The sequence below is a fragment of the Miniopterus natalensis genome, chromosome 8, assembly GCF_054644295.1.
Source record: "Miniopterus natalensis isolate mMinNat1 chromosome 8, mMinNat1.hap1, whole genome shotgun sequence".
Taxonomy (NCBI): domain Eukaryota; kingdom Metazoa; phylum Chordata; class Mammalia; order Chiroptera; family Miniopteridae; genus Miniopterus; species Miniopterus natalensis.
In genome coordinates this window covers 85930308-85949404 of record NC_142088.1, presented here as the reverse complement: position 1 = coordinate 85949404, position 19097 = coordinate 85930308, and positions in this window count along the sequence as shown.

The following is a 19097-nucleotide window of genomic DNA, read 5'->3' as shown; positions in this document are numbered from 1 at the left end:
CCTAACCTTAGGTCCAATCGGAACCCTAACCGGATCTCTAACCCTAACCCTCAACATAACCCTAACTCTAGGTCCAATCGGAACCCTAACCTGATATCGAACCCTAGCCCTCAACATAACCCTAACCCTAGGTCCAATCGGAACCGTAAACGGAACTCTAACCCTAGCCCTCAACATAACCCTAACCCTAGGTCCAATCGGAACGCTAACCGGATCTGTATACCTAGGCCTCAACATAACCCTAACCCTAGGTCCAATCGGAAACCTAACCGGATCTCTAACACTAGCCCTCAACATAACCCTAACCCTAGGTCCAATCGGAACCCTAACCGAATCTCTAACCCTATCCCTCAACATAACCCTAACCCTAGGTCCAATCGGACCCCTAACCGGATCTGTATACCTAGCCCTCAACATAACCCTAACCCTAGGTCCAATCGGAAACCTAACCGGGTCTCTAACCCTAGCCCTCAACATAACCCTAACCCTAGGTCCAATCGGAACCCTAACCGGATCTTTAACCCTAGCCCTCAACATAACCCTAACCCTAGGTCCAATCGGAACCCTAAACGGATATCTAACCCTAGCCCTCAACATAACCATAACCCTAGGTCCAATCGGAACCCTAAACGGAACTCTAACCCTAGCCCTCAACATAACCATAACCCTAGGTCAAATTGGAACTCTAACCGGATCTCTAAACCTAGCCCTCAACATAACCCTAACCCTAGGTCCAATCGGAACCCTAACCGGATCTCTAAACCTAGCCCTCAACATAACCCTAACCCGAGGTCCAATCGGAACCCTAACCGGATATGTATACCTAGCCCTCAACATAAACCTAACCCTAGGTCCAATCGGAACCCTAACCGGATCTGTATACCTAGCCCTCAACATAACCCTAACCCTAGGTCCAATCGGAACCCTAACCGGAACTCTAACCCTCGCCCTCAACATAACCCTAACCCTAGGTCCAATCGGAACACTAACCAGATCTCTAACCCTAGCCCTCAACATAACCCTAACCCTGGGTCCAATCGGAACCCTAACCGGAACTCTAACCCTATCCCTCAAAATAACCCTAACCCTAGGTCCAATCGGAACCCTAACCGGATCTCTAACCCTAGCCCTCAACATAACCCTAAGCCTAGGACCAATCGGAACCCTAAATGGATATCTAACCCTTCCCCTCAACGTAACCCTAACCCTAGGTCCAATCGGAACCCTAACCGGATCTCTAACCCTAGCCCTCAACATAACCCTAACCCTAGGTCCAATCGGAACCCTAACCGGATCTCTAACCCTAGCCCTCAACATAACCCTAACCCTAGGTCCAATCGGAACCCTAACCGGATCTCTAACCCTAGCCCTCAACATAACCATAACCCTAGGACCAATCGGAACCCTAAATGGATATCTAACCCTTCCCCTCAACGTAACCCTAACCCTAGGTCCAATCGGAAGCCTAACCGGATCTCTATCCCAAGCCCTAAACATAACCCTAACCCTAGGTCCAATCGGAAACCTAACCGGATCTCTAACCCTAGCCCTCAACATAACCCTAACCCTAGGTCCACTCGGAACCCTAACCGGATCTCTAACCCTCGCCCTCAACATAACCCTAACCCTAGGTCCAATCGGAACCCTAACCGGATCTCTAACCCTAGCCCTCAACATAACCCTAACCCTAGGTCCAATCGGAACCCTAACCGGAACTCTAACCCTAGCCCTCAAAATAACCCCAACCCTAGGTCCAATCGGAACCCTAACCGGAACTCTAACCCTAGCCCTCAACATAACCCTAACCCAGGATCCAATCCGAACCCTAACCGGATATCTATCCCTAGCCCTCAACATAACCCTAACCCTAGGTCCAATCGGAACCCTAACAGGATCTCTAACCCTAGCTCTCAACATAACCCTAACCCTAGGTCCAATCGGAACCCTAAATGGATATCTAAAACTAGCCCTCAACGTAACCATTAACCCTAGGTGCAATCGGAACCCTAACCGGATATCTAACCCTAGCCCTCAACATAACCCTAACCCTAGGTCCAATCGGAACCCTAACGGGATCTCTACCCATCGCCCTCAACATAACCCTAACCCTAGGTCCAATCGGAACCCTAACCGGATCTCTAACCCTAGCCCTCAACATAACCCTAAACCTAGGTCCAATCGGAACCCTAACCGGATCTCTAACCCTAGCCCTCAACATAACCCTAACCCTAGGTCCAATCCGAACCCTAACCGGATATCTATCCCTAGCCCTCAACATAACCCTAACCCTAAGTCCAATCGGAACCCTAACCGGATCTCTAACCCTAGCCCTCAACATAACCCTAACCCTAGGTCCAATCGGAACCCTAAATGGATATCTAAAACTAGCCCTCAACGTAACCATTAACCCTAGGTGCAATCGGAACCCTAACCGGATAAATAACCCTAGCCCTCAACATAACCCTAACCCTAGGTCCAATCGGAACCCTAACGGGATCTCTACCCCTCGCCCTCAACATAACCCTAACCCTAGGTCCAATCGGAACCCTAACCGGATCTCTAACCCTAGCCCTCAACATAACCCTAACCCTAGGTCGAATCGGAACCCTAACCGGATCTCTAACCCTAGCCCTCAACATAACCCTAACCCTAGGTCCAATCGGAACCCTAACCGGATCTCTAACCCTAGCCCTCAACATAACCCTAACTCTAGGTCCAATCGGAACTCTAACCGGATCTCTAACCCTAGCCCTCAACATAACCCTAACCCTAGGTCCAATCGGAACCCTAACCGGATCTCTAACCCTAGCCCTCAACATAACCCTAACCCTAGGTCCAATCCGAAACATAACCGGATCTCTAAACCTAGCCCTCAACATAACCCTAACCCTAGGTCCAATCGGAACCCTATCCGGACCTCTAACCCTAGCCCTCAACATAACCCTAACCCTAGGTCCAATCGGAACCATAACCGGATCTGTATACCTAGCCCTCAACATAACCCTAACCCTAGGTCCAATCGGAACCCTAACCGGATCTGTATACCTAGCCCTCAACATAACCCTAACCCTAGGTACAATCGGAACCCTAACCGGATCTCTAACCCTAGCCCTCAACATAACCCTAACCCTAGGTCCAATCGGAACCCTAACCGGATCTCTAACCCTAGCCCTCAACATAACCCTAACCCTAGGTCCAATCGGAACCCTAACAGAATCTCTAACCCTAGCCCTCAAAATAACCCTAACCCTAGGTCCAATCGGAACCCTAACCGGATCTCTAACCCTCGCCCTCAACATAACCCTAACCCTAGGTCCACTCGGAACCCTAACCGGATCTCTAACCCTCGCCCTCAACATAACCCTAACCCTAGGTCCAATCGGAACCCTAACCGGATCTCTAACCCTAGCCCTCAACATAACCCTAACCCTAGTTCCAATCGGAACCCTAACAGAATCTCTAACCCTAGCCCTCAAAATAACCCTAACCCTAGGTCCAATCGGAACCCTAACCGGATATCTATCCCTAGCCCTCAACATAACCCTAACCCTAAGTCCAATCGGAACCCTAACAGGATCTCTAACCCTAGCCCTCAACATAACCCTAACCCTAGGTCCAATCGGAACCCTAAATGGATATCTAACCCTAGCCCTCAACGTAACCATTAACCCTAGGTGCAATCGGAACCCTAACCGGATATCTAACCCTAGCCCTCAACATAACCCTAACCCTAGGTCCAATCGGAACCCTAACGGGATCTCTACCCCTCGCCCTCAATATAACCCTAACCCTAGGTCCATTCGGAACCCTAACCGGATCTCTAACCCTAGCCCTCAACATAACCCTAACGCTAGGTCCAATCCGAACCCTAACCGGATATCTATCCCTAGCCCTCAACATAACCCTAACCCTAAGTCCAATCGGAACCCTAACAGGATCTCTAACCCTAGCCCTCAACATAACCCTAACCCTAGGTCAAATCGGAACCCTAAATGGATATCTAAAACTAGCCCTCAACGTAACCATTAACCCTAGGTGCAATCGGAACCCTAACCGGATATCTAACCCTAGCCCTCAACATAACCCTAACCCTAGGTCCAATCGGAACCCTAACGGGATCTCTACCCCTCACCCTCAACATAACCCTAACCCTAGGTCCAATCGAAACCCTAACCGGATCTCTAACCCTAGCCCTCAACATAACCCTAACCCTAGGTCGAATCGGAACCCTAACCGGATCTCTAACCCTAGCCCTCAACATAACCCTAACCCTAGGTCCAATCGGAACCCTAACCGGATCTCTAACCCTAGCCCTCAACATAACCTTAACCCTAGGTCCAATCGGAACCCTAACCGGATCTCTAACCCTAGCCCTCAACATAACCCTAACCCTAGGTCCAATCGGAACCCTAACCGGATCTCTAAGCCTAGCCCTCAACATAACCCTAACCCTAGGTCCAATCCGAAACATAACCGGATCTCTAAAACTAGCCCTAAACATAACCCTAACCCTAGGTCCAATCGGAACCCTATCCGGACCTCTAACCCTAGCCCTCAACATAACCCTAACCCTAGGTCCAATCGGAACCCTAACCGGATCTGTATACCTAGCCCTCAACATAACCCTAACCCTAGGTCCAATCGGAACCCTAACCGGATCTGTATACCTAGCCCTCAACATAACCCTAACCCTAGGTCCAATCGGAACCCTAACCGGATCTCTAACCCTAGCCCTCAACATAAACCTAACCCTAGGTCCAATCGGAACCCTAACCGGATCTCTAACCCTAGCTCTCAACATAACCCTAACCCTAGGTCCACTCGGAACCCTAACCGGATCTCTAACCCTCGCCCTCAACATAACCCTAACCCTAGGTCCAATCGGAACCCTAACCGGATCTCTAACCCTAGCCCTCAACATAACCCTAACCCTAGGTCCAATCGGAACCCTAACCGGAACTCTAACCCTAGCCCTCAAAATAACCCTAACCTTAGGTCCAATCGGAACCCTAACCGGAACTCTAACCCTAGCCCTCAACATAACCCTAACCCTAGGAGCAATCCGAACCCTAACCGGATATCTATCCCTAGCCCTCAACATAACCCTAACCCTAAGTCCAATCGGAACCCTAACAGGATCTCTAACCCTAGCCCTCAACATAACCCTAACCCTAGGTCCAATCGGAACCCTAAATGGATATCTAACCCTAGCCCTCAACGTAACCATTAACCCTAGGTGCAATCGGAACCCTAACCGGATATCTAACCCTAGCCCTCAACATAACCCTAACCCTAGGTCCAATCGGAACCCTAACCGGATCTCTAACCCTGGCCCTCAACATAACCCTAACCCTAGGTCGAATCGGAACCCTAAACGGATCTCTAACCCTAGCCCTCAACATAACCCTAACCCTAGGTCGAATCGGAACCCTAACCGGATCTCTAACCCTAGTCCTCAACATAACCCTAACCCTAGGTCCAATCGGAACCCTAACCGGATCTGTATACCTAGCCCTCAACATAACCCTAACCCTAGGTCCAATAGGAAACCTAACCGGATCTCTAACACTAGCCCTCAACATAACCCTAACCCTAGGTCCAATCGGAACCCTAACCGGATCTCTAACCCTAACCCTCAACATAACCCTAACCCTAGGTCCAATCGGAACCCTAACCTGATCTCTAACCCTAGCCCTCAACATAACCCTAACCCTAGGTCCAATCGGAACCGTAAACGGAACTCTAACCCTAGCCCTCAACATAACCCTAAACCTAGGTCCAATCGGAACGCTAACCGGATCTGTATACCTAGGCCTCAACATAACCCTAACCCTAGGTCCAATCGGAAACCTAACCGGATTTCTAACACTAGCCCTCAACATAACCCTAACCCTAGGTCCAATCGGAACCCTAACCGGATCTCTAACCCTAACCCTCAACATAACCCTAACCCTAGGTCCAATCGGAACCCTAACCTGATCTCTAACCCTAGCCCTCAACATAACACTAAACCTAGGTCCAATCGGAACCGTAAACGGAACTCTATCCCTAGCCCTCAACATAACCCTAACCCTAGGTCCAATCGGAACCCTAACAGGATCTCTAACCCTAGCCCTCAACATAACCCTAACCCTAGGTCCAATCGGAACCCTAAATGGATATCTAACCCTAGCCCTCAACGTAACCATTAACCCTAGGTGCAATCGGAACCCTAACCGGATATCTAACCCTAGCCCTCAACATAACCCTAACCCTAGGTCCAATCGGAACCCTAACCGGATCTCTAACCCTGGCCCTCAACATAACCCTAACCCTAGGTCGAATCGGAACCCTAAACGGATCTCTAACCCTAGCCCTCAACATAACCCTAACCCTAGGTCGAATCGGAACCCTAACCGGATCTCTAACCCTAGTCCTCAACATAACCCTAACCCTAGGTCCAATCGGAACCCTAACCGGATCTGTATACCTAGCCCTCAACATAACCCTAACCCTAGGTCCAATCGGAATCCTAACCGGATCTCTAACCCTAGCCCTTAACATAACCCTAACCCTAGGTCCAATCGGAACCCTAAGCGGATCTGTATACCTAGCCCTCAACATAACCCTAACCCTAGGTCCAATAGGAAACCTAACCGGATCTCTAACACTAGCCCTCAACATAACCCTAACCCTAGGTCCAATCGGAACCCTAACCGGATCTCTAACCCTAACCCTCAACATAACCCTAACCCTAGGTCCAATCGGAACCCTAACCTGATCTCTAACCCTAGCCCTCAACATAACCCTAACACTAGGTCCAATCGGAACCGTAAACGGAACTCTAACCCTAGCCCTCAACATAACCCTAAACCTAGGTCCAATCGGAACGCTAACCGGATCTGTATACCTAGGCCTCAACATAACCCTAACCCTAGGTCCAATCGGAAACCTAACCGGATTTCTAACACTAGCCCTCAACATAACCCTAACCCTAGGTCCAATCGGAACCCTAACCGGATCTCTAACCCTAACCCTCAACATAACCCTAACCCTAGGTCCAATCGGAACCCTAACCTGATCTCTAACCCTAGCCCTCAACATAACCCTAACACTAGGTCCAATCGGAACCCTAACCGGATATCTATCCCTAGCCCTCAACATAACCCTAACCCTAGGTCCAATCGGAACCCTAACCGGATCTCTAACCCTAGCCCTCAACATAACCCTAACCCTAGGTCCAATCGGAACCCTAACCGGAACTCTAACCCTAGCCCTCAACATAACCCTAACACTAGGTCCAATCGGAACCCTAACCGGATATCTATCCCTAGCCCTCAACATAACCCTAACCCTAGGTCCAATCGGAACCCTAACCGGATCTCTAACCCTAGCCCTCAACATAACCCTAACCCTAGGTCCAATCGTAACCCTAACCGGATCCCTAACCCTAGCCCTCAACATAACCCTAACCCTAGGTCCAATCCGAAACATAACCGGATCTCTAAACCTAGCCCTAAACATAACCCTAACCCTAGGTCCAATCGGAAACCTAACCGGATTTCTAACACTAGCCCTCAACATAACCCTAACCCTAGGTCCAATCGGAACCCTAACCGGATCTCTAACCCTAACCCTCAACATAACCCTAACCCTAGGTCCAATCGGAACTCTAACCTGATCTCTAACCCTAGCCCTCAACATAACCCTCAACCTAGGTCCAATCGGAACCGTAAACGGAACTCTAACCCTAGCCCTCAACATAACCCGAACCCTAGGTCCAATCAGAACCCTAACCGGATCTCTAAACCTAGCCCTCAACACAACCCTAACCCTGGGTCCAACCGTAACCCTTACCGGATCTCTAACCCTAGCCCTCAACATAACCCTAACCCTAGGTCCAATCGGAACCCTAACCGGATCTCTAACCCTAGCCCTCAACATAACCCTAACCCTAGGTCCACTCGGAACCCTAACCGGATCTCTAACCCTCGCCCTCAACATAACCCTAACCCTAGGTCCAATCGGAACCCTAACCGGATCTCTAACCCTAGCCCTCAACATAACCCTAACCCTAGTTCCAATCGGAACCCTAACAGAATCTCTAACCCTAGCCCTCAAAATAACCCTAACCCTAGGTCCAATCGGAACCCTAACCGGATATCTATCCCTAGCCCTCAACATAACCCTAACCCTAAGTCCAATCGGAACCCTAACAGGATCTCTAACCCTAGCCCTCAACATAACCCTAACCCTAGGTCCAATCGGAACCCTAAATGGATATCTAACCCTAGCCCTCAACGTAACCATTAACCCTAGGTGCAATCGGAACCCTAACCGGATATCTAACCCTAGCCCTCAACATAACCCTAACCCTAGGTCCAATCGGAACCCTAACGGGATCTCTACCCCTCGCCCTCAATATAACCCTAACCCTAGGTCCATTCGGAACCCTAACCGGATCTCTAACCCTAGCCCTCAACATAACCCTAACCCTAGGTCCAATCCGAACCCTAACCGGATATCTATCCCTAGCCCTCAACATAACCCTAACCCTACGTCCAATCGGAACCCTAACAGGATCTCTAACCCTAGCCCTCAACATAACCCTAACCCTAGGTCAAATCGGAACCCTAAATGGATATCTAAAACTAGCCCTCAACGTAACCATTAACCCTAGGTGCAATCGGAACCCTAACCGGATATCTAACCCTAGCCCTCAACATAACCCTAACCCTAGGTCCAATCGGAACCCTAACGGGATCTCTACCCCTCCCCCTCAACATAACCCTAACCCTAGGTCCAATTGGAACCCTAACCGGATCTCTAACCCTAGCCCTCAACATAACCCTAACCCTAGGTCGAATCGGAACCCTAACCGGATCTCTAACCCTAGCCCTCAACATAACCCTAACCCTAGGTCCAATCGGAACCCTAACCGGATCTCTAACCCTAGCCCTCAACATAACCTTAACCCTAGGTCCAATCGGAACCCTAACCGGATCTCTAACCCTAGCCCTCAACATAACCCTAACCCTAGGTCCAATCGGAACCCTAACCGGATCTCTAAGCCTAGCCCTCAACATAACCCTAACCCTAGGTCCAATCCGAAACATAACCGGATCTCTAAAACTAGCCCTAAACATAACCCTAACCCTAGGTCCAATCGGAACCCTATCCGGACCTCTAACCCTAGCCCTCAACATAACCCTAACCCTAGGTTCAATCGGAACCCTAACCGGATCTGTATACCTAGCCCTCAACATAACCCTAACCCTAGGTCCAATCGGAACCCTAACCGGATCTGTATACCTAGCCCTCAACATAACCCTAACCCTAGGTCCAATCGGAACCCTAACCGGATCTCTAACCCTAGCCCTCAACATAAACCTAACCCTAGGTCCAATCGGAACCCTAACCGGATCTCTAACCCTAGCCCTCAACATAACCCTAACCCTAGGTCCACTCGGAACCCTAACCGGATCTCTAACCCTCGCCCTCAACATAACCCTAACCCTAGGTCCAATCGGAACCCTAACCGGATCTCTAACCCTAGCCCTCAACATAACCCTAACCCTAGGTCCAATCGGAACCCTAACCGGAACTCTAACCCTAGCCCTCAAAATAACCCTAACCCTAGGTCCAATCGGAACCCTAACCGGAACTCTAACCCTAGCCCTCAACATAACCCTAACCCTAGGAGCAATCCGAACCCTAACCGGATATCTATCCCTAGCCCTCAACATAACCCTAACCCTAAGTCCAATCGGAACCCTAACAGGATCTCTAACCCTAGCCCTCAACATAACCCTAACCCTAGGTCCAATCGGAACCCTAAATGGATATCTAACCCTAGCCCTCAACGTAACCATTAACCCTAGGTGCAATCGGAACCCTAACCGGATATCTAACCCTAGCCCTCAACATAACCCTAACCCTAGGTCCAATCCGAAACATAACCGGATCTCTAAACCTAGCCCTCAACATAACCCTAACCCTAGGTCCAATCGGAACCCTAACCGGATTTCTAACACTAGCCCTCAACATAACCCTAACCCTAGGTCCAATCGGAACCCTAACCGGATCTCTAACCCTAGCCCTCAACATAACCCTAACCCTAGGTCCAATCGGAACTCTAACCTGATCTCTAACCCTAGCCCTCAACATAACCCTCAACCTAGGTCCAATCGGAACCGTAAACGGAACTCTAACCCTAGCCCTCAACATAACCCTAACCCTGGGTCCAATCAGAACCCTAACCGGATCTCTAAACCTAGCCCTCAACACAACCCTAACCCTGGGTCCAACCGTAACCCTTACCGGGTCTCTAACCCTAGCCCTCAACATAACCCTAACCCTAGGTCCAATCGGAACCCTAACCGGAAATCTAACCCTAGCCCTCAACATAACCCTAACCCTAGGTCCACTCGGAACCCTAACCGGATCTCTAACCCTCGCCCTCAACATAACCCTAACCCTAGGTCCAATCGGAACCCTAACCGGATCTCTAACCCTAGCCCTCAACATAACCCTAACCCTAGTTCCAATCGGAACCCTAACAGAATCTCTAACCCTAGCCCTCAAAATAACCCTAACCCTAGGTCCAATCGGAACCCTAACCGGATATCTATCCCTAGCCCTCAACATAACCCTAACCCTAAGTCCAATCGGAACCCTAACAGGATCTCTAACCCTAGCCCTCAACATAACCCTAACCCTAGGTCCAATCGGAACCCTAAATGGATATCTAACCCTAGCCCTCAACGAAACCATTAACCCTAGGTGCAATCGGAACCCTAACCGGATATCTAACCCTAGCCCTCAACATAACCCTAACCCTAGGTCCAATCGGAACCCTAACGGGATCTCTACCCCTCGCCCTCAATATAACCCTAACCCTAGGTCCATTCGGAACCCTAACCGGATCTCTAACCCTAGCCCTCAACATAACCCTAACCCTAGGTCCAATCCGAACCCTAACCGGATATCTATCCCTAGCCCTCAACATAACCCTAACCCTACGTCCAATCGGAACCCTAACAGGATCTCTAACCCTAGCCCTCAACATAACCCTAACACTAGGTCAAATCGGAACCCTAAATGGATATCTAAAACTAGCCCTCAACGTAACCATTAACCCTAGGTGCAATCGGAACCCTAACCGGATATCTAACCCTAGCCCTCAACATAACCCTAACCCTAGGTCCAATCGGAACCCTAACGGGATCTCTACCCCTCCCCCTCAACATAACCCTAACCCTAGGTCCAATCGGAACCCTAACCGGATCTCTAACCCTAGCCCTCAACATAACCCTAACCCTAGGTCGAATCGGAACCCTAACCGGATCTCTAACCCTAGCCCTCAACATAACCCTAACCCTAGGTCCAATCGGAACCCTAACCGGATCTCTAACCCTAGCCCTCAACATAACCTTAACCCTAGGTCCAATCGGAACCCTAACCGGATCTCTAACCCTAGCCCTCAACATAACCCTAACCCTAGGTCCAATCGGAACCCTAACCGGATCTCTAAGCCTAGCCCTCAACATAACCCTAACCCTAGGTCCAATCCGAAACATAACCGGATCTCTAAAACTAGCCCTAAACATAACCCTAACCCTAGGTCCAATCGGAACCCTATCCGGACCTCTAACCCTAGCCCTCAACATAACCCTAACCCTAGGGTCAATCGGAACCCTAACCGGATCTGTATACCTAGCCCTCAATATAACCCTAACCCTAGGTCCAATCGGAACCCTAACCGGATCTGTATACCTAGCCCTCAACATAACCCTAACCCTAGGTCCAATCGGAACCCTAACCGGATCTCTAACCCTAGCCCTCAACATAAACCTAACCCTAGGTCCAATCGGAACCCTAACCGGATCTCTAACCCTAGCCCTCAACATAACCCTAACCCTAGGTCCACTCGGAACCCTAACCGGATCTCTAACCCTCGCCCTCAACATAACCCTAACCCTAGGTCCAATCGGAACCCTAACCGGATCTCTAACCCTAGCCCTCAACATAACCCTAACCCTAGGTCCAATCGGAACCCTAACCGGAACTCTAACCCTAGCCCTCAAAATAACCCTAACCCTAGGTCCAATCGGAACCCTAACCGGAACTCTAACCCTAGCCCTCAACATAACCCTAACCCTAGGAGCAATCCGAACCCTAACCGGATATCTATCCCTAGCCCTCAACATAACCCTAACCCTAAGTCCAATCGGAACCCTAACAGGATCTCTAACCCTAGCCCTCAACATAACCCTAACCCTAGGTCCAATCGGAACCCTAAATGGATATCTAACCCTAGCCCTCAACGTAACCATTAACCCTAGGTGCAATCGGAACCCTAACCGGATATCTAACCCTAGCCCTCAACATAACCCTAACCCTAGGTCCAATCGGAACCCTAACCGGATCTCTAACCCTGGCCCTCAACATAACCCTAACCCTAGGTCGAATCGGAACCCTAAACGGATCTCTAACCCTAGCCCTCAACATAACCCTAACCCTAGGTCGAATCGGAACCCTAACCGGATCTCTAACCCTAGTCCTCAACATAACCCTAACCCTAGGTCCAATCGGAACCCTAACCGGATCTGTATACCTAGCCCTCAACATAACCCTAACCCTAGGTCCAATCGGAATCCTAACCGGATCTCTAACCCTAGCCCTTAACATAACCCTAACCCTAGGTCCAATCGGAACCCTAAGCGGATCTGTATACCTAGCCCTCAACATAACCCTAACCCTAGGTCCAATAGGAAACCTATCCGGATCTCTAACACTAGCCCTCAACATAACCCTAACCCTAGGTCCAATCGGAACCCTAACCGGATCTCTAAACCTAACCCTCAACATAACCCTAACCCTAGGTCCAATCGGAACCCTAACCTGATCTCTAACCCTAGCCCTCAACATAACCCTAACCCTAGGTCCAATCGGAACCGTAAACGGAACTCTAACCCTAGCCCTCAACATAACCCTAAACCTAGGTCCAATCGGAACGCTAACCGGATCGGTATACCTAGGCCTCAACATAACCCTAACCCTAGGTCCAATCGGAAACCTAACCGGATTTCTAACACTAGCCCTCAACATAACCCTAACCCTAGGTCCAATCGGAACGCTAACCGGATCTCTAACCCTAACCCTCAACATAACCCTAACCCTAGGTCCAATCGGAACCCTAACCTGATCTCTAACCCTAGCCCTCAACATAACCCTAAACCTAGGTCCAATCGGAACCGTAAACGGAACTCTAACCCTAGCCCTCAACATAACCCTAACCCTAGGTCCAATCAGAACCCTAACCGGATCTCTAAACCTAGCCCTCAACACAACCCTAACCCTGGGTCCAACCGTAACCCTTACCGGATCTCTAACCCTAGCCCTCAACATAACCCTAACCCTAGGTCCAATCGGAACCCTAACCGGAACTCTAACCCTACCCTCAACATAACCCTAACACTAGGTCCAATCGGAACCCTAACCGGATATCTATCCCTAGCCCTCAACATAACCCTAACCCTAGGTCCAATCGGAACCCTAACCGGATCTCTAACCCTAGCCCTCAACATAACCCTAACCCTAGGTCCAATCGTAACCCTAACCGGATCCCTAACCCTAGCCCTCAACATAACCCTAACCCTAGGTCCAATCCGAAATATAACCGGATCTCTAAACCTAGCCCTAAACATAACCCTAACCCTAGGTCCAATCGGAAACCTAACCGGATTTCTAACACTAGCCCTCAACATAACCCTAACCCTAGGTCCAATCGGAACCCTAACCGGATCTCTAACCCTAACCCTCAACATAACCCTAACCCTAGGTCCAATCGGAACCCTAACCTGATCTCTAACCCTAGCCCTCAACATAACCCTAAACCTAGGTCCAATCGGAACCGTAAACGGAACTCTAACCCTAGCCCTCAACATAACCCTAACCCTAGGTCCAATCAGAACCCTAACCGGATCTCTAAACCTAGCCCTCAACACAACCCTAACCCTGGGTCCAACCGTAACCCTTACCGGATCTCTAACCCTAGCCCTCAACATAACCCTAACCCTAGGTCCAATCGGAACCCTAACCGGAACTCTAACCCTAGCCCTCAACATAACCCTAACACTAGGTCCAATCGGAACCCTAACCGGATATCTATCCCTAGCCCTCAACATAACCCTAACCCTAGGTCCAATCGGAACCCTAACCGGATCTCTAACCCTAGCCCTCAACATAACCCTAACCCTAGGTCCAATCGGAACCCTAAATGGATATCTAACCCTAGCCCTCAACGTAACCATTAACCCTAGGTGCAATCGGAACCCTAACCGGATATCTAACCCTAGCCCTCAACATAACCGTAAACCTAGGTCCAATCGGAACCCTAACGGGATCTCTACCCCTCGCCCTCAACATAACCCTAACCCTAGGTCCAATCGGAACCCTAACCGGATCTCTAACACTAGCCCTCAACATAACCCTAACCCTAGGTCCAATCGGAACCCTAACCGGATCTGTATACCTAGCCCTCAACATAACCCTAACCCTAGGTACAATCGGAACCCTAACCGGATCTCTAACCCTAGCCCTCAACATAACCCTAACCCTAGGTCCAATCGGAACCCTAAGCGGATCTCTAACCCTAGCCCTCAACATAACCCTAACCCTAGGTCCAATCGGAACCCTAACAGAATCTCTAACCCTAGCCCTCAAAATAACCCTAACCCTAGGTCCAATCGGAACCCTAACCGGATCTCTAACCCTCGCCCTCAACATAACCCTAACCCTAGGTCCACTCGGAACCCTAACCGGATCTCTAACCCTCGCCCTCAACATAACCCTAACCCTAGGTCCAATCGGAACCCTAACCGGATCTCTAACCCTAGCCCTCAACATAACCCTAACCCTAGTTCCAATCGGAACCCTAACAGAATCTGTAACCCTAGCCCTCAAAATAACCCTAACCCTAGGTCCAATCGGAACCCTAACCGGATATCTATCCCTAGCCCTCAACATAACCCTAACCCTAAGTCCAATCGGAACCCTAACAGGATCTCTAACCCTAGCCCTCAACATAACCCTAACCCTAGGTCCAATCGGAACCCTAAATGGATATCTAACCCTAGCCCTCAACGTAACCATTAACCCTAGGTGCAATCGGAACCCTAACCGGATATCTAACCCTAGCCCTCAACATAACCCTAACCCTAGGTCCAATCGGAACCCTAACGGGATCTCTACCCCTCGCCCTCAATATAACCCTAACCCTAGGTCCATTCGGAACCCTAACCGGATCTCTAACCCTAGCCCTCAACATAACCCTAACGCTAGGTCCAATCCGAACCCTAACCGGATATCTATCCCTAGCCCTCAACATAACCCTAACCCTAAGTCCAATCGGAACCCTAACAGGATCTCTAACCCTAGCCCTCAACATAACCCTAACCCTAGGTCAAATCGGAACCCTAAATGGATATCTAAAACTAGCCCTCAACGTAACCATTAACCCTAGGTGCAATCGGAACCCTAACCGGATATCTAACCCTAGCCCTCAACATAACCCTAACCCTAGGTCCAATCGGAACCCTAACGGGATCTCTACCCCTCGCCCTCAACATAACCCTAACCCTAGGTCCAATCGAAACCCTAACCGGATCTCTAACCCTAGCCCTCAACATAACCCTAACCCTAGGTCGAATCGGAACCCTAACCGGATCTCTAACCCTAGCCCTCAACATAACCCTAACCCTAGGTCCAATCGGAACCCTAACCGGATCTCTAACCCTAGCCCTCAACATAACCTTAACCCTAGGTCCAATCGGAACCCTAACCGGATCTCTAACCCTAGCCCTCAACATAACCCTAACCCTAGGTCCAATCGGAACCCTAACCGGATCTCTAAGCCTAGCCCTCAACATAACCCTAACCCTAGGTCCAATCCGAAACATAACCGGATCTCTAAAACTAGCCCTAAACATAACCCTAACCCTAGGTCCAATCGGAACCCTATCCGGACCTCTAACCCTAGCCCTCAACATAACCCTAACCCTAGGTCCAATCGGAACCCTAACCGGATCTGTATACCTAGCCCTCAACATAACCCTAACCCTAGGTCCAATCGGAACCCTAACCGGATCTGTATACCTAGCCCTCAACATAACCCTAACCCTAGGTCCAATCGGAACCCTAACCGGATCTCTAACCCTAGCCCTCAACATAAACCTAACCCTAGGTCCAATCGGAACCCTAACCGGATCTCTAACCCTAGCTCTCAACATAACCCTAACCCTAGGTCCACTCGGAACCCTAACCGGATCTCTAACCCTCGCCCTCAACATAACCCTAACCCTAGGTCCAATCGGAACCCTAACCGGATCTCTAACCCTAGCCCTCAACATAACCCTAACCCTAGGTCCAATCGGAACCCTAACCGGAACTCTAACCCTAGCCCTCAAAATAACCCTAACCTTAGGTCCAATCGGAACCCTAACCGGAACTCTAACCCTAGCCCTCAACATAACCCTAACCCTAGGAGCAATCCGAACCCTAACCGGATATCTATCCCTAGCCCTCAACATAACCCTAACCCTAAGTCCAATCGGAACCCTAACAGGATCTCTAACCCTAGCCCTCAACATAACCCTAACCCTAGGTCCAATCGGAACCCTAAATGGATATCTAACCCTAGCCCTCAACGTAACCATTAACCCTAGGTGCAATCGGAACCCTAACCGGATATCTAACCCTGGCCCTCAACATAACCCTAACCCTAGGTCGAATCGGAACCCTAAACGGATCTCTAACCCTAGCCCTCAACATAACCCTAACCCTAGGTCGAATCGGAACCCTAACCGGATCTCTAACCCTAGTCCTCAACATAACCCTAACCCTAGGTCCAATCGGAACCCTAACCGGATCTGTATACCTAGCCCTCAACATAACCCTAACCCTAGGTCCAATCGGAATCCTAACCGGATCTCTAACCCTAGCCCTTAACATAACCCTAAACCTAGGTCCAATCGGAACCCTAAGCGGATCTGTATACCTAGCCCTCAACATAACCCTAACCCTAGGTCCAATAGGAAACCTAACCGGATCTCTAACACTAGCCCTCAACATAACCCTAACCCTAGGTCCAATCGGAACCCTAACCGGATCTCTAACCCTAACCCTCAACATAACCCTAACCCTAAGTCCAATCGGAACCCTAACCTGATCTCTAACCCTAGCCCTCAACATAACCCTAACCCTAGGTCCAATCGGAACCGTAAACGGAACTCTAACCCTAGCCCTCAACATAACCCTAAACCTAGGTCCAATCGGAACGCTAACCGGATCTGTATACCTAGGCCTCAACATAACCCTAACCCTAGGTCCAATCGGAAACCTAACCGGATTTCTAACACTAGCCCTCAACATAACCCTAACCCTAGGTCCAATCGGAACCCTAACCGGATCTCTAACCCTAACCCTCAACATAACCCTAACCCTAGGTCCAATCGGAACCCTAACCTGATCTCTAACCCTAGCCCTCAACATAACACTAAACCTAGGTCCAATCGGAACCGTAAACGGAACTCTATCCCTAGCCCTCAACATAACCCTAACCCTAGGTCCAATCGGAACCCTAACAGGATCTCTAACCCTAGCCCTCAACATAACCCTAACCCTAGGTCCAATCGGAACCCTAAATGGATATCTAACCCTAGCCCTCAACGTAACCATTAACCCTAGGTGCAATCGGAACCCTAACCGGATATCTAACCCTAGCCCTCAACATAACCCTAACCCTAGGTCCAATCGGAACCCTAACCGGATCTCTAACCCTGGCCCTCAACATAACCCTAACCCTAGGTCGAATCGGAACCCTAAACGGATCTCTAACCCTAGCCCTCAACATAACCCTAACCCTAGGTCGAATCGGAACCCTAACCGGATCTCTAACCCTAGTCCTCAACATAACCCTAACCCTAGGTCCAATCGGAACCCTAACCGGATCTGTATACCTAGCCCTCAACATAACCCTAACCCTAGGTCCAATCGGAATCCTAACCGGATCTCTAACCCTAGCCCTTAACATAACCCTAACCCTAGGTCCAATCGGAACCCTAAGCGGATCTGTATACCTAGCCCTCAACATAACCCTAACCCTAGGTCCAATAGGAAACCTAACCGGATCTCTAACACTAGCCCTCAACATAACCCTAACCCTAGGTCCAATCGGAACCCTAACCGGATCTCTAACCCTAACCCTCAACATAACCCTAACCCTAGGTCCAATCGGAACCCTAACCTGATCTCTAACCCTAGCCCTCAACATAACCCTAACACTAGGTCCAATCGGAACCGTAAACGGAACTCTAACCCTAGCCCTCAACATAACCCTAAACCTAGGTCCAATCGGAACGCTAACCGGATCTGTATACCTAGGCCTCAACATAACCCTAACCCTAGGTCCAATCGGAAACCTAACCGGATTTCTAACACTAGCCCTCAACATAACCCTAACCCTAGGTCCAATCGGAACCCTAACCGGATCTCTAACCCTAACCCTCAACATAACCCTAACCCTAGGTCCAATCGGAACCCTAACCTGATCTCTAACCCTAGCCCTCAACATAACCCTAAACCTAGGTCCAATCGGAACCGTAAACGGAACTCTAACCCTAGCCCTCAACATAACCCTAACCCTAGGTCCAATCAGAACCCTAACCGGATCTCTAAACCTAGCCCTCAACACAACCCTAACCCTGGGTCCAACCGTAACCCTTACCGGATCTCTAACCCTAGCCCTCAACATAACCCTAACCCTAGGTCCAATCGGAACCCTAACCGGAACTCTAACCCTAGCCCTCAACATAACCCTAACACTAGGTCCAATCGGAACCCTAACCGGATATCTATCCCTAGCCCTCAACATAACCCTAACCCTAGGTCCAATCGGAACCCTAACCGGATCTCTAACCCTAGCCCTCAACATAACCCTAACCCTAGGTCCAATCGTAACCCTAACCGGATCCCTAACCCTAGCCCTCAACATAACCCTAACCCTAGGTCCAATCCGAAACATAACCGGATCTCTAAACCTAGCCCTAAACATAACC